Below are 24,220 nucleotides of genomic sequence, written 5' to 3' on the forward strand. Positions count from 1 at the left end.
TATTCTAATGTTCCTAGTGAATCTTACTGAACTTTCAAGATTTGTCTTAGCAGCACTTAAGATGATCAGCTAAGAATAAGACTAAGGTTAAGAGCATCTAAATGGTTGCCTGATTATGTTAGTTCTGAAAGATCTCTGGAGAACAATTTGCAATAAAGTGTTTGAGGGCGCTTGCATCTTCTCTAAGTGGTATACTTTTGTTCTTGCGGTTGTAGCATTACGCAAGCCTGTGAAAAGCAGTGATGAACATCAAAGAGCACAATAAAGACATAGCCGATGTATTGGTGTGTGAAGCTGCCACATTAAACTGCAAAATAATTGAAGCACACGCAGGAACCTCCAAACGCAAAAATACATACTCTAATTTGGAGGAAAGGGGGTAGGGGCAATTCTTGATGGACTGTGAGCAAAAACAAACTGTGGATCTCTGTTTCTAAGACATATATGACCCTATATAAAGATAGGGAGAAAGGAAAGCTGTATCTCTTCCCTAGGGAATAATCTTTTCTTCCCTTGCTAAAAACACTTGACACTTACAAATCACTTACAAGTGACTCACAAAAACACAAAACACTGATTGAAGTTTAATATTTCAGCAGAACCAAAAATGCTTATATCACTAGACCAGGACAGTAAGCATATTAAGAGGGTTAGTATGTAGCAGGCTTAAGACTTGTCACCCTTGGTGGAAGAGCTTTCATGTTCGTACTACAGCTGTTCAGTAGGTATTTTAGTTTAAAGGTAAAGCCAGATTTGTGGCAACCACTGTGGTTCAGTTCAAAATGCTGATGCACAAGCATGAGTTAGCCACTTTCGCCCTGGGTACGGGAAAGGAGTCTCCGAGGGTGCAGACTGGGTAGTGGTGGTGGTGTTCGGTATTATTAGTTTTCATTTAGCTGTATATTTTAGTCCATATGCAGAAGGTTTAACTTGTTTGGGCAATGCTCATTGACCAGTGGATTTTTTTTGTTTGTTTTTTTTTTTTTTTTAGTAGAAATTTTACATCGTAACACAAGCATCACTTTCCATATGTTCTCACCTGATATTTACTGGGAAATTATTCTCCATACAGGATAGTTCTTACAACAGTATCTGACTTGGTTAGGGGTGTTGGATGTTTTTTTATTTTTTTCTTCCTTTAAATGGAAAAGGGTCAGACTGTACCATGGTTATATTTCAAAACGTAGTCTGCTTTATACTGGAATTTGCTATCTCTTGCTAACATTCTGTATGTTTGCCTTTAAAGCATTTTAATCTAATTTTGTTACTGATTGTTTATACTGCATGTTTTATGAGCCATTAAGATGATGATCTTTTTTTATGTTGGACAATTTGGATTAAAATAATAGTGTGGCAGAGTTTTAAACAGAGCCTAAGTAGAAGTAGTAACAACTTTCTTGTGCCTCCTTTTTTAGGTGCTTTTGTACAAGTGATGAATATTCTGAAAAATATCCCTCTGCAGTAAGAGAATTTGAAGATAGCTGGTTTACAAATCAGCACTTAAAAATATTTTTAACACTTAAATTAGCCTAGATGCTACAATTGTTTCTTCAGTGATGGAAAAAGAGCAGAAGCTGGACAAGCATGAGTGTTTATGCACCCTCAAAGTGCTGTGTGTGACTGTTAATGACACCGTGTTCCCCCCGAGACAGGAATGACTAGCACAGATCCAGTTACAATGATAAAACATCCTTGTATAAGGAGAAAATTTGAAGCTTTTTGTGAAAGAAATTGAACCAACAATAATTTGCATTGAAATCTCACTTAAAAGCCTAAATATTGAGACTCACAAAGAGTCAGCTGTGACATAAGCTTTACTTACCAAGTTAATAGCTGATTTGTTTACAAGTTTCTCTGGAAACTTAAACCCCAAACCATAGGGAATGCTAAATTCCAAGTTAAATAGCTTATTGAGATTTGAAGTCCAATAGAACTGGAGCAGAACGTTGGTTATCGATTGTTCAGTCAATTGATTGCATTGATTGATGAATTTTGCCCTTTAATAAATAAAACCTGTTTTCTATAGTACAATAGCATGGATTCTTGCAACAGAAATTGATATAGCCATGAGAGCATACACAGGAGTGCTGTTGAAGTTTTCTGATTAGTCCGACAAAAGATCACATTAAATTATATTTTTCTCTCCCTCGTCTGCCCCCTCCCCCACCCTCACAAAGAAAAGACCAAGCTGTTACCAGATGAACATCTTGCTGTGGAAACTTTCATGAGTCAAAAAGTCTTTACTCACACGAAGCAGCCCAGTGAGTAGGTCAAGTTGCAATCCTTGTTCATGCTAACAGACTGAATTTATGAACTCTCTCCTTAGTATCTACTGTAATCAAAAAGGGGGATGTTAATATTGTTCTAATACTTGGTTGTGACTTCTTTTTAACTTCTGAATTACCTGTACAAAAGGCGTTTTTTTTTTTTTGTTTGTTTTTTTGTTTTTTTTTTGTTTTTTTTATGCTTTTCAGCATCTCTGTCTTAGAGATGGAGATAGCAAAGAACACCTAAGGAAAACTTACTAAATTGTTCTCCCTTTTTATGTGAAATAGTATACATTTCCCACTTCTACCATTTCCTTAGGGGTTAGAAATGCTAATTAACCTAATGGTATATCACAATAATGATGCAGTCTATGCTGCTTTTTCCTTCTTTGTAAAGCTTTGTAAGTGAAGAGTTTAAGTTTTACACACTTTTCTTCTACTGTGATGTCAGAAAAAAATTCAATGTTATCTGTGTGCCTAAACTTCACTTCTATATGTGTAACTGTTCCTTCTGTAATTACTTTTCCTTTCTTTGTTTCCCAATTATTTACCACAAGTCCCCTGCCAGATAATAAAACATGGGATGCAATGAGAGAGAGAAAAGTTTGCTGATTGTTGTTCCCCTCCTTTTTTCCTCCTTCCCTGTGTTATTTATATACTTGTGTGGCCTCAATCCCACTTCTCATTTTCTTAACATAACAGACTTTTTAGAAGTTTTGTTTCTCTAGGTATATGATAGTATATAATAACTAATAATCTTAGTGTTCTGCAAACCCAAATAAGTTTGAATTTATTAATGATGCAGTAATTGTGTTTAAGGAGCAAAGGCAATACAGAGCTTTAGCATGAAAACTGCTGTGTCCCAAAGATCCATGTAGTCTACTGTTCTGCCTGAAAATAGTGAATGTTGAGACAGAGGATGTAAATGAAAAAGGATACCTTTGCCATTTTTGGCAATAGATGTTTTAAGAGTGCACTTGCTTTCCTGAAAATGAATCCACTCAGTAGTGGTAGTTTATATTTTAGTAGACAGTGTTTCATTGGTTGACAGTTTAGTCTTTACACCTTCACCTAGTTAATCCTCCTTTAGGTTTTCTCTCTTTTATATGTTATGAAACGTTTGCGATAATGTCCAGTTATAATTCAAAGCAGGTACTGCTCAGGATTTTGAAGCCTTCCGGTTGTTTGTCATATATTGTTGTTCTTCTATAGATTTGTATCACAGCCTATAAAAGTTAGTTACTTTCTATGATACAAATAATGCGTAAAGAGATTTTGTTACTCATCTGGCTATAGAGGGTAAGCAGAGCCTCCAAGGGTGAAAGGTGGAACACTAGGGCATGCGAATGTTGCCGTTAAGTGCTAGTAAGATTTAAAGAAAACTGGGCAGTCGTCCTTAAAATCTTAACATTTTGATCTTTTCCGTATAATTGCTTGGAGAACTTGATGGTTTGTTCAGGCACTGGAGCACACAAAATGCATCTTTATTTTTATGATTTGCAGGGCAAGGATGTAATGAAAAGATGAGTTCTGTTGGATTAACGAAGTTTAGAAATCCTGCACGAGCACAGCCATCTTCTTAAGAAATGTCAAGTCATTCTCATCGTGATAGCTTTTTCTTTTAAATTATGCAGTTAATCTCACAAAATTGCTATCATCCACCAGACTCGCATTAGTTGTACAAGCCGCTGTATTTTTCTTGTCATGAATACTGTAGTAAGAGCAATAGTCTCATCTATAGTAATCTTAGAGACCTGGAAAATTGTGCTTTCTCCCTAGAAAGAGGTTGCTCAAATTCTAAATAGCTCGTAACTCTTGCTTACCTTCAGAGATTTGTGACTAGCTTCTGCTGCACGGAGTTGTGCTTCTTGGGAACTGCTACAAAAAACATGTCGAGACTGCTGGTAGCTCAGAAAAACCTTGGCTGCCACATAGCAAGTGAGTTATATGGCAAATGATTTTCAGGGAAAATACGACAAGCCTTTGTGCAGGCCTTCTATGTTTTCTTCCTATTTAGACTTTTGGATTTTAGTTCTTTAACTTACACAAAAGCAGTTAAATTTAATTTTCAGAAAGCAGCTGACTTAGCTATTCCTTGCAATAATAAGATTTAGTTCAGAAAAGACTGGAGCAAGAGTAATGCTCTTTTCTGTTGAATTTGACAGTGCTTTATTTACAATCCAGAATTATTGTACCTGTATTTTTGGTCAGTTTCCTTTTGTTTCCTTTCCAAATCCCTGTATGAAAGAACACATAAGCTTTTTTTTAATTAGTGTTTGAAGCATATGCAAGACTACAAAGATACTTGGGCAGATGTTTTACCCAGAACAACCTGTAACTCCAAAAATAGATGTTTCAGGTTGAGTGTCACACTGATGCATTGTTTTTTCCTTGGATTTTCTTTGGCTTGCCTCCCTGCTATCTCTCCAACATTGAATTTATTTCTAGTTGGCTTTTCTTTCTGTTAACTTGACGAAGTTGGTGGGAATTTCCATTAAGTTACAGGAGTTTAAATATTGCAGCCTAGGTTTTATTTTTTTGCAGAAAGATTTTTTTCTTCAAAGAGAAGATAAACACTGTTAGTCTGACTCTATTTCAGCAGTTTTACAAGGCAACTCTGAAGACATCAGTGAAGACATTTTTGATTCAGTGTTTCAAATGAGAGGGCAGTCAAGCCCTCTAAATCTCTGCAGAAGCTGTAACATACAGGTTAGGCATTCTTTCTTTTACTACCATCTGTTATCAGGAGACAGGACAAACCCTTTCATGTCCTTCAGCTCGTGTACTCCATCCTCTTATTTTATGCAGCTAACTTAGTCCTTTCCTCTGTGGGTATAAATGTTGGCTGTAAAGCAAATAAAGGAAAAGCTTCTTTGCCTGTCGAAATCTTTTCATATATTATTCTCTTTTGTTGGAAGAGCTTTTTTCAAAGATGTTAAAATTCTTTTCTGAATGCACTGTTTTTCACATTTCCATAACAAAATGCTAACTAAAAGACAGTATAAAGATTTTGCACATCACTTGTTTTGAGAATCGCTTGTTAAGACATGTTGTTATGGTAGCATAGCTGGTATTTAAATGATTTCCTTCCTCACCTGTCCAAAGGACACAGTCATCTGCTATATTTTGGTTGTGACACCCACAGGTTTAGTTACTTCAAATTCAGGTACAGTAATGATATCTTAGTAACTATTACACGCCTGAGTAGCTAATTTCTGATTCCATTCAAAGGCAAACTAATCCTTTGCTTAGAATGTCCTCTCCTTAAAATAAATTACAGGGTGCATTTTGTATGGTATTTAGTTTAGCCTTAAACTGAATATTGAGATTGACACTAATTCTATTGTGCAAAAGACTAACTCATTTTTCTAATAGATAAAAATTTTGTTTTGGCTTTTTTCTTTCTCTTCTAAAAGTTCTGTCTTTTTGTCTTGATTTCAATGTCTTAATGTAGTATGCATGAGCGAAGGGAAGGCTATCCACAAAAAAATGTTTTGGCACTAGTTTAATCTGCTCTATTTTTTTTCAGAAGAAAAGTAAAAGATTATTTTGGAAGAGACCCTGTTATGTATTTAAAAAAGACACAATCTCAATTAGCTACAATTCCTGAATGCCAAAAAGCAATTGGGAGGAATCTTTTTTCTGTCTGTAGCCTTTGCACTTTTCATAATATTGCTCCCTGATCTTGATTATGTGCTCCACAACCACACATTTATATATCACAGCCAAGCCAAGACTTTATATGGAATAGAATTTGGGAGGGAGTGGGAGGAGGAAATCAAACCATTTGAATTTGAATCCCACTTTGTCCGAAGGCATTGATCTTTTTTAGAACTGTACCATAAGCAATCCTGCGTTGTGAACAGAACTTCCTCTTTCTTCTGAGCTTGCTTTTGCGTGTTCAAAGAGGAAATCCATCCCATAATCAGGTAATTATTCACATAGTACATAGAAGCTATTTTTAGAACTTTTTAGCACTGTTTTGTACTTACTTTTCTGTTAATATAAATCTCTGCTTCTGGAGGCTGAATGTAGTGGGTTGTTTTCCAGAAAAAGAAAATATTAGTAGTTTTTTTGCAGAAGCCTGCTCTTCATGTTGCTGTTCATCACCATCTCAGACAAATGTGACAGCAGCTTTTTGTCTTTGTGCTCTTAGAGTATGTTTGTGTTCTTTCCATAAGAGTTAGACCAAGTCCTGTCAAGTTTTTCCTAAGGAGGTGGTTCAGTTCCATCAGTTCATTAACCATTTCTCATGGGTAACACTCCTGTTGCAAGTAAACATTTTCACCCAGACAATGACAGCTAAGAAAATCATGGCTGCTTCTTGAATGGCAGTACTGTTTTTTGTAACTCAGCTTTCCTGACTAATGAACATAAAAATCTCACTAAATCCAATTTGTAGGTGTGATTTTAGGTTAAATAGCACAGTTGGAATTTCATATGCAAAATATTTGGAAGCCACCATAAGACTATAGTGGGAGTGGGTTTGAATTAGTGTACGAAACAGAAAAGATTTTGCATGGGAATGATGCATGGTAATAAGTATGCAGTAATCAAACAGACTTTTTGTGTGAGATGGAAAGGCATCTGGGATGGATAAGACTTCAGAAGTAAAGAAATAGTTTGTCAGTGGTAGAAATGTGTTTGCTAGTTGCTTTTTCCAGTCTAGCATTATTTTGTCTAATGACTTTTTTTCCCCCACTACCTGTCCTTCTGTTAAGAAACTAGGTAACAATCTGTGACTGATTATAAAATACAGTTTTAAAACATCAGAAAGATGTTCAGGAAGCATAATACACTGCTTTAAAAAGAGAACATGTCTCAAGCTAATTGCAGTATAAATGACTGATAATTCCGATGTAGATTTAGTGCCATGAAGACATCTGTCAATAACACTGCATATTTCATATTGAAGTGTGTTGACAGATACATGCTTACATATAAAAGTCGCATCAAGTTAAGTATAACAAACCAAAACTGAGGCTTTGCATTTTTTATCTTCCTTCTTTCCTCCTCTCCTCTCCCCCCTTTCCCCCCACCCCACCCCCAATCTGCCTGCAGGGGACATTACTGCTAGTTCAAAGCCATTGCGCAGGTTTAGTTCTTGCAAAAGAGCAGTTGTTCTACTTATTGTGGGTATTTCCAGGACTGATATTTTTTTCTAGCACCTTTTCACATGCTTTTTGGTATTCACTTGTGTGGATATCTGTATTTATGTTTTCTGCTGGCTAGAATATATTTTGAGGATAAAGATTGCGGACTCTTATGCAGTCTCCAAAATTTATTCATACTACATAGTGGATAGTTCTCAGTAAGTAGGTGCTCTGCAAATATTTGGTTAGTGGAGTATTGAAAGAATTGTAAGTGAAATCAACCCTGCCCCTGCAATAATGGATGCCTAGAGTTGAACTAGTCACTCTAGACTCCATTTAGAGTTACTGAAGAAAAAAAAGGTGCTTTAAAGGCATTATCTTACAATGTTTTTTGAACGCTCGGCTCTGAGGTTGTTCTAGATGGTGTTTGGTTTTGACTAGATCTCCATGACGGTAAGGTGAACTGAGGCATTAGGCTTAGTGGTAGACATTTCTTCAGTCGGATGAATCCCATCCTGTGCAAGTACTGTTGCTCTGATGCTTTGTTAATAGTTGTAAAAACTATTTACAACATCAAGGATTGCCTTAAATCTTAAGACAGCCTAAAGCTAAATCCTCCAGTCAATGCAATTTCTGTCTGGGGAAAACCAAAGTGTGCTTAAGGAGAGAGGAGACTGAAGAGAGAGGGCAAATGCTTAGGCATTTATCTTATTTCCTATAAAGGGGGAGTTTTTAAAGGCTGATCTCAGGTTGAAGTGGATTAAGAGGCAAGGAGGTTAAGAAGCTAATGACAACTCAGTATAAAAACTTAAGATGCTGCGTGGTTAAGTTTTATAAATATGATGTGATAATATTCCAGTAGTCTGGATTTTGAATTTTATTTACCAATATGCCTCTGAATGGGAACTGCTTTGGTGCTGAAACAGCAACCAATTTAAAAGGTAGATAGATGCCAATGAAGTGTCTTCAGGTTGTGAAGACACCCTATGGGTGTTTTCTTTCTTTTCTTTGTAAAAACATATATGAAAACCCACTCCCCACCCCCACCTCAGCAAGTTAGTGCCAGATTTGCTTTTCATATTGCTGCTTGCCACGCGACATTGATACAAAGAGAATACTTACACATCCTGTTAGAATGCCCTTGGTTGCCAAATTCAATTGACTATTCAGATACATTAGTGCCATAAGGAAAGAAGGCAATCTATAATTAGTAGTAAGGTAGTAATGTTGCAAATTTTTATATAAATTGTTTGTTGAAACAATTTACTTAATATTTCAGATATCTTTTTCCCCTCTGTATTGCACCAAATGCTTTCAATATACTTTTAAAGTGTTAACAATGAAGTGGATGTTTTAATGGTAAATTGCACTTGTAATTGTCCCTAGCTTTTATAAAACGGCAAATACAGTAATTTAGGAACTCTAAAACATTTTTCTTTTAAAGACTCACCTTTTAAAAAAAATACCACAAAATATTTTTGAGTGACCAGTTTTATAAAGGCGGAATAGATGCTGTTGAAGAGCCACATGAGCACTTCAGTAATTTCACTGAAAATGTATTGCTTCACTTCCTCCGAGGAACTTATTAGAGTACAAATGTCCGGTTTGCTGAGATGGTTTCATGAACTGAAAAGGGAATTATTGCAGTGATACTAGTTTTAGCAAATTGTTCCCTTTTTTTCAAAAAAAAACTTACAGCTGGTCACTGTTAGTGGGCCAGAGGTTCTGAAAGGGAAATTGGGCAATAGTGTTTATAGTATAATTGTCAGGCTCTCTTTAGTATTTGTTGTATTTGAAAATTCTTTAAATATCAAAATTCATACTTTCTAAGGTTCAAGTTGTTGCTGTTTTGTTACTGGCTTTTTAATACTTCTAATGCTTTCCCCTGGCTACAATTTGACCTATATATATTATATAGGAAAACCAGATTATTGTCTTACAGGATAATACTAATCAACTATAAATTCATCATTTAATGCTGACTTATTTGCAGAAGTATTTGCCTAATACCTATATTACGGATTTGTATTTTGACTTACTGACAGAGTTTTCATAGGAAAAAGATCTCAGCATCATACTACTTCAGTTTGAAAAGTTTGACCTAAATAAACTTCTGGTGATGGCCATTGATAAGGTTTACCTTCATATTCAAGTGCCCAATCAGAAATATCTTCTACCCAGTCCTTGGGAGTATTAACTTTCCCAAATGGAACAAAAGTCAATGGGAAGTGTTTCTGGAGAGCACATCTGAAAATCATACCAGAAATACAGTGAAATGGGCACCCCAAAATTTGTGCAAGGTTGGGTACTGAAGACACAGGTGTACAAGGCTTGGTTCTAAGAGGAACTGATTCCCAATCAGTGTATTTGGTAGACAGAAGTGCCTACTGATTTCAGTTAACTGGCAAAACCACACTTCTTCCAAAACAGCCTGCACCGGTATCTCCAGTTAATGAGAGCTGAAGTAAGCTACAATGGCGAAAGTGTAAGCTTTTGCTGACATAAATTAGACCTACATTGTGTTTTACTGGAGACACTTTTCAAGTGCAGAGCTAGCTTCAACTTCTTTAGGACCTGGATAAAACTGTTAACTTCCAGATGCTGAAGCATAGTGAAATATTATCAGAATTTAGCATCCCATATCTGTAATATTCACGTATACTAAAAATTTAAAAGTACCTCTAATGTTGTCCACCTCACCAGTTAGGAAATTTAGCTACTCTACTATCCATATGGGATTCATCTCAGCTAGTCGTATTTAGTTCTCATTTATAATCAATAGCAGTCCAGTCAATATAATTAGTTGACTTGTTTCTTCAGGTTTAGATTTCTTCTTCTGAGACAGGCTTTAAACTAGTTTTAGACATCTAAAGTAGACAAAGGGATCCCAAGCTTGCTATTTGTAGAATGAGATGTACACCTTGTATCTAAGAGAGAAACTAAATGAAGATGTTAAAATTAAGTATCAGCGTGAGAATTGGAAATCGTGAAAATCATTCAGCCTACAACATTTTTGCAGCAATAACCTGTTGATTCTGTTTGTATAGTGCTTATTGCCATAGAACCCTGAACTGGCTGAATTCTGCAGGTAGCCCTGTAATTAAACAGGTTATTATGCTATACTTCAGAGTTAAATACATGTTATTTGAGTCCAGACTAATTAAAGAAAGCTTTTGGTGGGAATAGATCAAACTTAAGTTTCTCCTATTCAGTCTCATTTTTCTACACAGAAAATGTAGAAATGTGGAAGTAGATGCATGTAAAAAATCCCTATAAACAAAATTATTATCATATTTGAAACAAAAATTTTGTTATATTCCTATGCCAAATGGTATGGATTGTAAACAGCATAAGGCTATGTGGTGCACTATAGTTTAAATAATAGCAAATTTTGGCCTTGACAAGTTTAAACATAATATGAATGGCACATTAGATAAAATGATTGAATTAGGGAGTTTCAGAGTAAGAGTATATAAACCCTACAAAATTTTATTTATATTACACATCACAAGGAACTTATGGTCTATTGATTATGCCTGTATACTTATATCTGTTTTCTGAGTGAAGATACTGAATTAAATTATCAGAGAATATACGTAGGGGCAATTTTTTGGCATAGGTATATCAAAAATTCAGTTCCATTGCAGTGTTTAGTACTGGTGTTTCACTGTAACACCTTACAGCATGTCCTTCTGTTTATATATATATGTATAAAAAAAAAAGAGAGAGAAAAAAAAGTGTCTGAATACATATGTCCAATAGTTTAACAGCTGTTTAGAGTTAAAGAATGTCAAATCCTGCTGATATTTGAAGAAATTTGTAATTCAAGTTGAGATAACAAACTGCTTGTAAATAATCCATTAGCAAAACTATTCAAGGATGAGCTGTACTGCAGTATTCTGAACACACTGAAGTAGAGGTGGCCATGCAAGCCGAAGTGAGTTGGTTTCAGATGGAGAGTACACAAGATTTAAAACATCCAAGGAGCATCATGTCTTTGTACCTCATAGAAAGGTGGCTTATCCTGCGGAGCGGAAAAGACAACTGTCTTCATTCTGATTTCCCACAGATCCAAATGAAATGTGTCTTGGAGTCTTTCACCTCCTATAAATTTTTTCAGCTACTGTGAGCATGACGTATATTTTAGTTCATTACTGAGCTGTTGAGAAGCAAAGATTGGCCCTCTGGAGAGGGATAAGTCATCTCAGTTGTTTGCTTGTGCCTTTGAATTGGGCTGACTAGAGCTTACACCATGATTATTTGCAATGGCAGCGCTCAGGAGGCCTCGTGTGGGAAGAAGTGGTTTTCTCTGCTTAGGTGGTGTACAAACATGGAACAAAATATTAGTCCTTGCTTCTAGATCTTTCAGTCAGACAAATACTGCTAGGCATATGTACTACTCAGTTGATAGACAGTAATTGCACTATAACAGTATCTGTTTATTTTAACAGATTAATACTAGGCTTTTTTTTAGTACTGACAGATAGATGGTGTGTGATTTTAGAGTGTCTATTAATTTAGTTTTGCTTTTGAAGGTATCTGATGGTATTTGAGGTTATATGAATCATCTATATTCTGTTGAGTTTACATATTGTGGTGTAATAACATTGCTTTTTACCCCATTCTTTTTCTGCAGTATGACGTAGAAAAACAACATATTCCTCATGTTGTGCTATGTGCAGCTCTCCAGAAAACTGGCTTTAGTTGAGCTGTCCTGCTTTCTGGGTTTATCTACTACTAGATAGCAGAAGTGGGAGGGAGACAACTTCTTCTCATCTTTAGACCTTCTGTTTATGTACACTGCTGGCAGACTTCCTGTGTTTGAAGCCTGGAAAAAAGTCTTCAGTTGAAGGAAGAAAAGTACAGATAAGCATTGGAAGGATAACTTCATTCCTGAAAGTTCAGCAGAGCTTTTAGTTTCACTGCTATCTGAATTCAAGTTTTGGGGTTTGCAATACAAAGGATAGGCTGATAGGCTTGAACTTCAGATCATCATCAGATTCTTAACTGCAAGTGTAAGCTTAGCCTGAGATATACTTCAGAATTTATTCATTGTTTTTAGCTTTGAAATTCTGCCAATCTAGTGTTGAGTCTTTTTATATTTAGAGTCACTAGAGTAAATGTATTTTATTTTCTTACATCTGGGTGTCTGAGATAGGATACCTCTGTTCTGCATTTGATAAATAATTCAAAACTTAGTAGGAGTGTCTTGTGTTGAGACAAGTGAATTTACCTGGGAACAATGTAGAAATATTGGAAAGCTTGTGGTATTATTCTTCAGTCATAAAAAGAAATATGATTGCTTTTCTTTTCAAGGATGTATACTTTCAGTCTTGTTTAGGCTTAGGCATAGCAGTTTTTAGCCCAAGACTCTAGATTATTTAGTTTTCTTCCATACTTACTTAGCAGTCATGTATTTTTGGTGTGAATGGGTAAAATTCTGTTTACTTGGGAACTGAAGAAATCTCATTCATTGAGACATCCAAAAGGTTACATAAGCCAAAAATATGACCAACTAGGCCCTCTCTCAGCAAACCTGAAGAGCTGAGGCATATAAGTATACTGAATCTTTAGATAGGCCTTCGGGACAGAAATTAAAAAGGTCACCCTAAGCTAAAGTACATACATGCTTACATTTTTTGGGTGGACAAGGATGGAAAATGTTGTGTGTTTTTTCTCTAGTTGATTTAATTTTAATCCCAATATTAAGCAATATGTGAAAACCCTTATGTCTGAAAATAACCGAAAATTTTGTGACATTAGAAAATTAATCTGTTTGCACTCTTTTTCCGTTCTACTTCTGCATGCCATACTATGGAATTAAATTAAATTAAATTTAAATTATATTAAAATAGATAAGTTAAAATTTACATTAGTAAGTAAGCAACCTATTTTTTTGTATAATGCATTTTAATCCCTTTTTGTATTTGTAATATAGGTATTGCCTTTCTACATGGGAAAGTATGTTGTATACACCTCTCTCAAGGTTTTTCTCTCAATTTCTCTCTCTCAATTCTTTTCTCTAAGTTAAATAAAACAGCCTTAAATATGCTAGATACACAAAGTGGAAAAATAAGTTTCATATTTAATGCAGTAATATTTTTAAACAAAGGAAATATTATCTGAAGACTATGATCAGTTCAGCTCATGAAAATGTCTTAAGATTTCAAAACTAGATCTCATCTTCCCTAACATTTTTTATTAGTGGACCAGAAAAGGAAAACAAGTCTTTCTGCTTTTTGACTCCCAGTTGGTTTCTCAACTCTGTATGACTTATCTATTCAACTCTGCTAGCTGCACCAACAGAAATGAAGAAAGTGTTGCTCCTGCACCTCAAAAGAAGTTAGTTTTTCAAAGCTGGTTTTACATTTCAGCAAACTCTAATTTCAAGTACTTAAATGTTGGCAGCAAAAACAAATGGCAAATTTTTTGTGTGCAGTAGGTGCAGTTATTAGTACATTAGTTACCATTATTTCTTAACTTTTTTAATAGTGTATTGAAGTTGAAATAATTTTTTATTTAAATTCCAACAAATTTCTAATGAATTTTTATTCACTTTCTAATAATCAGACCTGGGACTGCACACAACACCCTTCACCTTGAGGTTTTTAGCTTGTGGTCTGAATGTTTTAAGCTAAGAAATTGCGGAGATAAGCATTTTTCTGCTGCTTTCTTTCTCAGGTCATCTCACAGTGAACAGAACTGGCAAACTGATCCAGTTGAACAAAACCTGTTTTTATTGGGCTCGTTTACAGCCAGGTTGATTTCTTTCTTTTTTTAGCTCTGGTTCATCACAGGACCACCCCCATACAGCAGAAGAGGAAGAACGATGGCTCGAGAGCAGGAGCGAAGGGGGAAGCTCGAGAGGGCTGCATTTCTGGGGGAAATGCTGGTAGAGCCGACTTGTTTGAAGCAAAGGCCTTTTACGCTTTGTCAGTGACTCGCTGAACCTCTTTCGTTCTTGAGCCTTTTTTTCTAACTAGCCAGAGGCGTCTATACTAGATTTTCTGTAAAAATACTCTGGTATTAATTGCATTTTCAGTCACAAGTTGTAAAAGATCGTATATGCCCCCACACAGAATTAAAAAAAAAAATATGAGCAAAAAGGCATGAGCTTACAAGTTTGAAGTTAATACTTTCTGTCTATCGTAGTCTTTCGATGTTTCCTGATGGCAAACAGTGACAAGCGTGTTCCTTAATTTGCTGTAGGTGTGCTTCCCTCTGACTCCTGCAGGGCTGGAGGGCCAGCACCTTACCTCTGAGCCCCACGTCTTCTCTTCCCCTAGACCAGTACGAGTTAAGGGCTGTCTTTAACAATGGCAGCTTTTGGTCTCCATCTCCTTCAGAAAAATATTTGATGGCAATAACTTACTGTGAGCTTCCCACCACTCCCCCCAAAAAAAAAAAAAAAAAAAAAAAAAAAAAAAAAGGTTCTTTTGGTTTATATTAAAATTAAAGCTAAGTTTAATGTTTCCCTTTTAACACTGTTTTTCAAAAATTACTTCTTATAAAAGACTGACAAAGGAAAAATGAGTATCTGTGCATAGAGGAATGCGGAGGGCGTAAGAGTGCACATTCCAGCCTGTTTCTGCTGGTGTGGTGATGCAAAGCAGCTGTGAGTCGAGTTAGCTGGCCAATGTGCTGCACAGGCAGTGTGCTCATGCCTCTGGTCCTAAAAATAACGCTTGGTTTAATACTACAGAGCTTCAAATCTTTAAAAATGCAATGTTGTACTTACTACAGGTCCCTTAGTCTGAAGTCTTACGTGATCTTTTTTTTTTAATTTATGTTGAAGAATTTCCTATGTTAAGGTTAGTGCTTATGGCTGAAAATGCATGCTAGTAGTTCAGGATTTTTAATTTTTTAAAAAATACATATCTCTATGTGTATGCACACGAGTGTGAGAATATATGTCTGTATATGTATATAGAATCATAGAATCAGTAAGGCTGGAAGGCACCTCTGGAGATCGTCTAGTCCAACCTCCCTACTCAGCACAGTCACCTAGAGCAGGTTAGACAGGGTTGTATCCAGGCAGGCCTTGAAGATCTCCAGAGAAGGAGACTCCACAGCCTCTCTGGGCAACCTGGTCTGGTGCTCCATCACTCTCACAGGGAAGAAATTCCCCCTCACGTTCAGGTGGAACTTCCTGTGCTTCAATTTCTGCCCATTGCCTCTTGTCCTGTCACATGGGACAACTGAAAAGAGTTTGTCCCCGTCCCCTTGACACCCTCCCTTCAGGTACTTGTACACATTGATTAGATCCCCCCCTCAGTCTTCTCTTCCCCAGGCTGAAGAGGCCCAGCTCTTGCAGCCGTTCCTCATAGGGCAGATGCTCCAGCCCTCTGATCATCTTCGCAGCCCTACGCTGGACTCTCTCCAGTAGCTCCATATCTCTCTTGTACTGAGGAGCCCAGAACTGGACACAATACTCGAGATGAGGCCTCCCCAGGGCTGAGTAGAGGGGCAGGATCACCTCCCTCCACCTGCTGGCAACACTCTTTCTAATGCAGCCCAGGAAACCATTGGCCTTCCTGGCCACGAGGGCACATTGGTGGGTCATGGTCAACTTGTCATCCACCAGCACTCCCAGGTCCTTCTCTGCAGAGCTGCTCTCCAGAAGGTCACCCCCCAGCTTGTACAGGTGCCTGGGGTTATTTTTCCCTAGATGCAGGACTCTGCCCTTGCCCTTGTTGAACCTCAGGAGGTTCCTCTCCGCCCAGCTCTCCAGCCTGTCCAGGTCTCTCTGAATGGCAGCATGGCCGTCAGGTCTGTCAGCCACTCCTCCCACCTTCGTATCATCCGCAAACTTGCTGAGGAGGCACTCTGTCCCCTCATCCAGGTTGTTGATGAAAAAGTTGAACAGGATGGGACCCAATACTGAGCCCTGGGAGATGCCACTAGCCACAGGCCTCCAACTGGACTCCACGCCACCAATGACGACCCTCTGAGCTCTGCCTTTCAGCCAGTTCTCAATCCACCTCACTGTCCACTCGTCTAACCGACACTTCCTGAGCTTCTCTAGGAAGATGTTATGGGAGACAGTGTCAAAAGCCTTGCTGAAGTCAAGGTACACACTGTCCACTGCTCTCCCCTCATCTCCCCAGCCAGTCATTCCATCAGAGAAGGCTATCAGATTGGTTAAGCAGGATTTCCGCTTGGTGAATCCATGCTGGCTACTCCTGATCACCTTCTTCCCTCCATATGCCTGGAGATGACATGCAGAAGGATTTGTTCCATCACCTTTCCAGGGATAGAGCTGAGGCTGACTGGCCTATAGTTGCCTGTTCTTGCCCTTCTTGAAGACTGGAGTGACGCTGGCTTTCTTCCAGTCCTCAGGCACCTCTCCAGTTCTCCATGGCTTTTCAAGACAATGGAGAGCGGCTTGGCAACAACATCTACCAGCTCCCTCAGTACCCATGGGTGCATCCCATCCGGGCCCATGGATTTGTGGGTGTCTAGCCTGCCCAGAAGGTCTCTAATCCTTTCCTCCTCAATCAAAGGAGAGTCTTCCCTTCTCTGGACTTTCTCCCTCACATCCAGGCTCCGGGATTCATGAGGGCTGCCCCTAGCAGTGAAGACTGCAGCAAAGAAGGTATTGGGTAATTCTGCCTTCTCTGTATCCCTTTTCACCAGGGCTCCTGCCCCATTCAGTAGCAGACCCACATTTTCCCTAGTCCTCCTCTTGCTGCTGATGTATTTGAAGAAGCCCTTCCTGTTGTCCTTGACATCCCTTGCCAGACTCAATTCCAGCTGGGCCTTAGCCTTCCTCACAGCATCTCTACATACTCTGACTGCATTCCTGTAATTCTCCCAAGTAGCCTGTCCCCTCTTCCACATTCTGTGTATTTTCTTCTTCTGTCTGAATTTGGCCAAGAGCTCCTTGCTCTTGCCAGGTCTCCTGCCCCTTTTGCTGCACTTCTTACTCAGAGGGATGCACCGCTCTTGAGCTTGGAGGAAGTGATGTTTGAATATTAGCCAGCTCTCCTGGACCCCGCTTCCTTCTAGGGCCTTAACCCATGAGACTCCACCAATTAGGTCTCTGAAGAGCCCGAAGTCTGTTCTCCTGAAGTCCAGGGTTGCAATCCTTCACATCTCTAACCAGTCCCTCTCTGTTAGTAAGGACAAGGTCCAGTAGGACACCCTTCCTTGCTTTCCAGTTGCTCGCTCACATAAAGAGCAACTCCACCACCTCGCCTTCCTGGCTTGTCTCTCCTAAAAAGCGCATAGCCATCCACGGCAGCATTCCAGTCATGTGAGCTATCCCACCATGTCTCCATGATTGCAATGAGATCATGGCACTGCGATCGCACACAGATACGAAGTTCTTGCTTAATGGATAAATTAAATGTTAGAGGTTTTTAATATGGATTTTCAAGTATGTAAATAATCTGAAAGGCAGCTAAATTTCGTTTTTCAGACCATTCATCATTAACGTATACCTTAAGACAAGTGATCGTGGCGAGAGTTTTTGTAGATTGATTCTACTATTCAAGTTTTGAGGCTGATTTTGACATTGAGGAGAGGAAACGAATGACAGCTGATCAGACAGTGGCATCACCCACATTATCATAGGAAAATGTGTTTTTGACTAATTTGGAAACAATATTACAGTGGATAGTGCAGTAGAAAGTAATGTGATAGTAAAGAAGATACTACTGTCTGCTACTGTTGTAGTGTTAACTAACTCAGTTTCCCCAACCTGTAAACCAAAATCTTTTACTAAAAGCGTTCTTTTTCATCCTACTTCTCTATGCACTTGTTGATAGTGCATCATTTACTTTGTGACTAATAAGTATATGTTGATATGTTGATAGCAGGTAGAAGACAGTAATCTACGTGGCCAGATCATGGCTAATTTGCATTGTGAAAGGGGGACCTGGGTTCTGCAAAGTGACTGTCTTCTGCCCTTGGGGTAGAACTCTTACTTCAGCACACCTGAATCTTCTTGCTTTCAGGGCTCCTCTAGTGCCATATTATGCAACATTCTAGTCCAGGTAAACCTCTGGGATGGTTACCTTGGTTCTAGGAACACTAGAAAAATTAGGAAATTTTCTCATGGGATACTTCAGGAAAAGCAGGTGTGCCCTGGTCATCTCACAGTCACAACTGAAGGCAGAAATAAGGTATGTTTGAGACTTTTGGATAAAAGATGTGCATACTGAATACTCTTTAGAGTATGTTATGAAGTTTTACAATGGAAATTTCATATCTTTACTGTAAAAGCAATGTTGTGTTGTTGCTGTCTTTTTTGAATAACAAAGTTTGGTGATCTCTATTTGATCCTTCAGAAAGGCACCATTACACCAGTGCATGTTCAGATTAACAGCATTAAAATCACTAGAGTTGCTTCTTATTTGTGGACTATGACATATATAGAAAGAGGATTTATGCCCTCTTGCCTACTGAACATGTCCATGTAGATCCAGTAAACTCATGAAATCCTCTAGTAACACAAGTATGACCTGTAAACTTAGGGAAAAGGTTGTGCAGTTATATTACATGACTTACATATAATTTATATAAAATTCAATTATATTAAATTAATTATAAAATTATATACATATATATAATTTTATATCAAGGGATAAAAAGATGTTTGCCTTGAGTTGTGTAATCATTTTAAGTTTCAATTTAAGCAGACTTTGAGTGTGATGAGGTTTCAGCATCAGTCAGTCCCCCCAAGCTGCTCCTCTGTGCCCCCTACCTCCCCCAACAAATCATTTGACTGCTTCTTAACTACTCTGAAAACAGTCTTTTGTTCTACAAGGTCAGAAAGTCTTTCTCAAGTTATGAAATATCATACCATGGTTTAAATACTTGGCCTGCAGCAAAATGAATATTGCAGTTGTTATATCTAGGCACTTAATATCCAATAAGTAATGATAATAAATGCATGAAATTTTGTACATAACATTACTGCCAAAATAAATGCTTGGCTTATTTTTCTTCAAAGTAATGGAAATTGGAATTCTGTGTGGAAAAAGGGTATCCAAGGCAGAAGCAAAAGCCAGTTCATTGTGTTCAAGTAAGCACAACAGGATGTCATTCCTTCCCAAAGTCTAAACAGCTGGCATATAAAATCATGGCTTCTCTAGCAAGAACTTTTAATGTATCTGTTGGGAGGAGAGTGTAGTGCATGTTTAGAAACTATATTTGAAAGAGCAAGTAAGCATTCCTATCCTGACAATCACAGAAGAGATGGATTGGAAAATGCGAAAGCAACACTTAACCTCAGAGCCTATTCTGGAGTTGCCGTCTGACTCAAGCCCTTTTTGATTTCCTTGGACTTTAACATTCCCAGTGGTTGGTACGGCTGCCTGCTGTCCTGGCGAGGAATGACTGCTTTTGGTTGGACAAAAATTTTATAAACAGAGCCCATACTGTGGCTTCATTTAGTAAAAATTTTTCTCATTGCCCATCCTGATAAAATCAAGAAGAATGGTAATCCTCTCCAGGTGATTACAAAAAGCAAAACTTCTCAGCCATTTGGATTCCTAGTACAATTTTTTTTTATAGTGCTGCACAGAAAATTGTTATTTCTGCTGGGTGATATAGGCTGAGAGCTAACAAAAAGTTAAGAAAATGGTATTGCTTCTCTTTTTGGAAAATTTGCCTCATTGCTTCAGCCTGCACATGACCAACAATCAGAAATGACAGGAAGGGATTATGTTTTAATGTCATCTTTTCACAAGTTACAGTCCTCTGAGTAATAACATATTTGTGACGGTTGAATTTGTGACAGCGTGTTAAACTGTCTGGAGTCCTAACATCTGTGTTACCAAAGACTATACACAAGTCAGTCTTCCTTCCCTCCCTAAAAAAAATGTTAACGCCATTACTGTTAAAATACTGTGACATGTAAAAATAGCCAAATTGGGGGATTTTTTACGTCCTTTGCTGCTTCTCCACAATAATGAAGCCCAACTAATGCTTTAGATTATTGCTCTGTGGTATTATTTGTTAGCAGGATGCTCTTAAAGCCTTCCTCTAGCTTAAGCAGCCAAGTTCCATGTTTTATCTGTGAAATGGGTTTCTTTTCCCATTATACTCTGGCTTTCTCTGTTGAATAGATTTTTTCAGTTGAATTTCTCTTTGCAATTACAGCTTTCAGGTAAGACTATAGCATCTGCCTATTTGTTCAGCTGTTTACTGGAATTTTGCGTTCGATGGCACAGATTCATTTTCCTGTTGAGAAAAGTTATACTTGACAAATATGTTCTTAAAAGCTGTTAGGAAAGATAGCATTACTTAATAGGCTCTTTTAAGCTTGTTTTTTTTTCAAATATGAGTAACATGATTCATGGAATATAATACTTCAAGTCCTTTGGTGTAATTTTACTTCATTTTATTCCTTTTTGTTGAACTCTTCTTCCAGAATTCAGAATAGATCATTTAAGAAATCAGCAGAACGTTTGCCTATTTTGAGAGTTAAGTGTGTTATTTTGTATATAGAATTCCACTTTTGTTAAATATGTCTGCTCCCATTGTATGAGCATCTGCAATATGATATATTCTAAACCAACCTTTTCCTGTATCACAGATAAATACTTGGTGCCTCTCATATCTCCATCTTTTGGGTATTCTCTTATGAAGCTTTCAGGACAAAGCCAAGTGAACTAAAGTTTATCCCTCGCCAGATAAGAATTTTGTTCTTTAATCAGAAAGCTACTGGCTGGATAGCCATCAGGCCTTGTGACAAGTATGTGTATTTTAAACAAGTATTTCAAACAATAGCTGAAGATACCAGCTGCTATGAAAGAATGCAGTATAGTGCATTAATTTTTCAGCACATAAATTGAAGTTTAAAAAAAGACAGGTTCCGATATTTCTGCTCAAACAGTAAAACATTCTTTTATACATTTTGTGGCATGTTCACTAGCTAATAGGTTGTAAATTGCTAAATTGCCTGAGCTGTGTGCTTTGTCTTATTTTCTTTTTAACTGTTAAATTAGAAAACAATGATGAGCTCACCGGCATTATGTGCATCGCTACTCATCCAACTCAGAAGGACTTTGACTGCTTTACAGTTTCCTTTTGGATTGAGACTGCTGGGTTCTTTTTTTTTTAATATGCCACTTGCTACTCAAACTATTTGCATGTCAAAAGTCTCCACTGTAAATAAACCATCATTCTTTTATTCTATTTTCCATTTCAGCAATATACACTAGTATATTTATACATACTTTCACATTTCTCCTGGCTTCTTAGGATTGTGAGAGATTATGATGGCAGTCATTGTTTCTGAGCAGATTAATTTATATTTGGACTCTGACTATTTGGCACATTATAAGGTGCTAATTTTTGCACTCATTGAAAGGTGTAAGCAGATTTATAGAAAGTTTAACCAAATCTGTAGAAAAGTGGCTTTACACTTGTCTGACAGTACACAGCAGATGTTCTGGATTTTCTAGACTGTGAAAGTGTCCAAGAGACTTAAGAGTTTAAAACCTTTATAAAGGGAATATGACTTTGAAGCTTTTGTTGTAGGTGTTCTTTAAACACTGACACTCCAAACAATTCAAGCATGAGTGATAATCAAGTTATAAAATCCATTGCTTGGATTTGGTCCTTGATATCCCAAATTTAAAGATAAACACCAAGAAATGAATGCTCTGCAAAGCCTTTTGCCTTCTATTTGGGGACTTTCCCTGGTATGTCACAATATCCTGTTTGGGACGTTCTCGGGTATGTCACAGCGTCCAGGTTTCCGAATGGATGCACACACTACATGCTCTCCCTCACCAAACATATTTCACTGAACTGCTGAAATTTGCAACTAAAAAGTCTCATGAAGACATCTGTATTTTGGGTTTTTTTCTTTTACTGAGAAGCCAATAGATCTTTTTCAAAGAGAAATCATAAGACCTCGGAAGAATCTTACTACTTTTCTGATCAAAAGTAAATAACTTTTAACTGATATGTTTATTTCTAAGAATTTCTGAAGCCATAAAGTATATTTGATAATTTTGCAAAGGATTTGGGGTGTTCTATGGTTAGCACATTGGGAAAAGTAGGCCTTTATGCATTAAAGTGATTTGAAAAATATTTAGCTCCATTGGGCTTACTTTTTTAGCATTAGATTACTCAATTTCATTGAAAGCTGACTATCAGGTGATAGATGTCACCTGAACTATAAAAATATTACTGATTCCTGGTGGATGTTCTTCAGACATGTGAAACTTCGAAGCATATTATTCTAGCAGCTAGGTGGTCTACTGGCTTGTCTTTCTCTTCATATACCTTAAATGAAAATGATCTTAAAGATTCTGAGACTATTAAACACTTTACTCTGCATTTTCTTCTTAGTCAAATAATTGTTTTGAGTTCAAGACTTGTTTCTGAATAACTAACTAGGAATTACTTATATAGCAGAAGTCTCCCATGGCATTTAAAGTTAATAACAAAATTTCTGGATAGGTATTTTTTAACCTTGTCTTTTTAGGAAAAAAAAATGGAGATGAATTTTTGTATGATTGAAATGATGAAAACCTCATTTAAAAAAAAATAAAGAGTATGTTGCTGAACTGATTTATTTCACTACAGCATAACTTAGCTTAACCTTTTATTTTTCTCACAAGAATAGCATTGAGTGTAATTTAAACTGTCAAATGACATTTATCAAATGATGGTTTTGCCCTCTAACAGACAAACGTCTTCCACAGAAGTTGATTAGCTGCTGACCTCTTCCACCCTTTTCAGATCCTTCAAGGTAGATTTCAGAGTTGTAAAATAATCACTTTGCTTTCCGCTTTTACTCCAATACAAAGCATTTACTGTCCCAGTAGCGACACTGCAGCCTGCTGCACATCTGGCCGTTGGAAGCCTGCCTAGCTGTGCCTGTCACCGCGGCGCCTGGCGAGTGTTCACCCAAGCTGCTGCTCCTGGCAGAAGAGGGACAGCGTTAGAAATGACTTTTTACATGATAATAGAATGAATAACATCAAGAAACTTTATTTTCTATATGATTATGCCCTGTGCTTCAGAAAGTCTGTGTGGTTTTCAGTTATGAAGAAAGTGCCAGCAGAATGAAGCATAATCTCCTAAATTTGAAATGTTATATATACCCCCTGAGAGGTTTCCTCTTTTCTATTCATATTCTTCAACTCTGCTGCCTTGCTTTGTAAAAGTAACCCATTAGAAGCCAATAAGTTTGCTTTTATAGGCATTAATGTACAAGCAAATGAATTAACTAGGCCTTTAAAGAAGCGTATGTCTGGATTGATACAGCAAAATGGTGGCCCTGTGTCTTAACGAAAAATATTGTCTAATATTCTTAACTTCAGAGATCTGTACAAGTTCCTGTGGTGAAGAAGAAAGTAAGATGCAGAAAGTAAATGACAAACATGAAATCTCAGAGAGATCTGCTGGTGGTGTTAAAAGTTCATTTCTTTTTTTAGGCCTCAATAACTTCTTTCTTCCAAACTCTCTCCCACCCCCACTTCTTCCAAACTCTGTGTTTTAAAAATACATAAATTATTGAAAAATGCATCTGATTTTCAGTCTAACAAAACAATTGTAGCTTCTTGGTCTTGGTAGGTCAGATTGCTGAGAAATGGCTTTTCATTCAGAGATGGAGTTGAGAGAGAAATAGATCTGAAAAGAAAGTAGCACTTCCTCAAGCTGAGCCACACATCGTCAGAAGGAACAGGGACTTTGCTATATTTGAAACTGCTGAGAGCCATAACCATGATTTATCAAGCTGTTGAGCGTGAAAACACCTAATCCCTCTGTGACTTAAGCGTGAGTCTGGTTAACTGATATTTTACATTAAAGGGGAAAAGTATCTGCACAGTATATTAAAACTGAGATAGTAAATAGAAGATGCCATATACAGAATGAAGACTTTAAATAGAAAGA

At 37.4% G+C, this 24,220-nt stretch overlaps 1 protein-coding gene across 2 annotated transcripts in view; it reads left to right on the forward strand.

The window, feature by feature from the left end:
- Positions 1-24,220, forward strand: part of PIP4K2A (phosphatidylinositol-5-phosphate 4-kinase type 2 alpha) — a 117,983-nt gene that overhangs the window by 38,442 nt on the left and 55,321 nt on the right. The window contains exon 1 of one of the 2 annotated variants that reach the window (XM_062569032.1): positions 2,197-2,261. The exons of the other annotated variant lie outside the window; for it this stretch is intronic. The gene's annotated coding sequence lies outside the window, so the exon portion shown is untranslated. Of the gene's footprint in view, positions 1-2,196; positions 2,262-24,220 lie in introns of those variants that run through there. 2 annotated transcript variants of the gene reach the window in all.

Source organism: Rhea pennata, chromosome 2, assembly GCF_028389875.1.
Source record: "Rhea pennata isolate bPtePen1 chromosome 2, bPtePen1.pri, whole genome shotgun sequence".
NCBI classification, from domain to species: domain Eukaryota; kingdom Metazoa; phylum Chordata; class Aves; order Rheiformes; family Rheidae; genus Rhea; species Rhea pennata.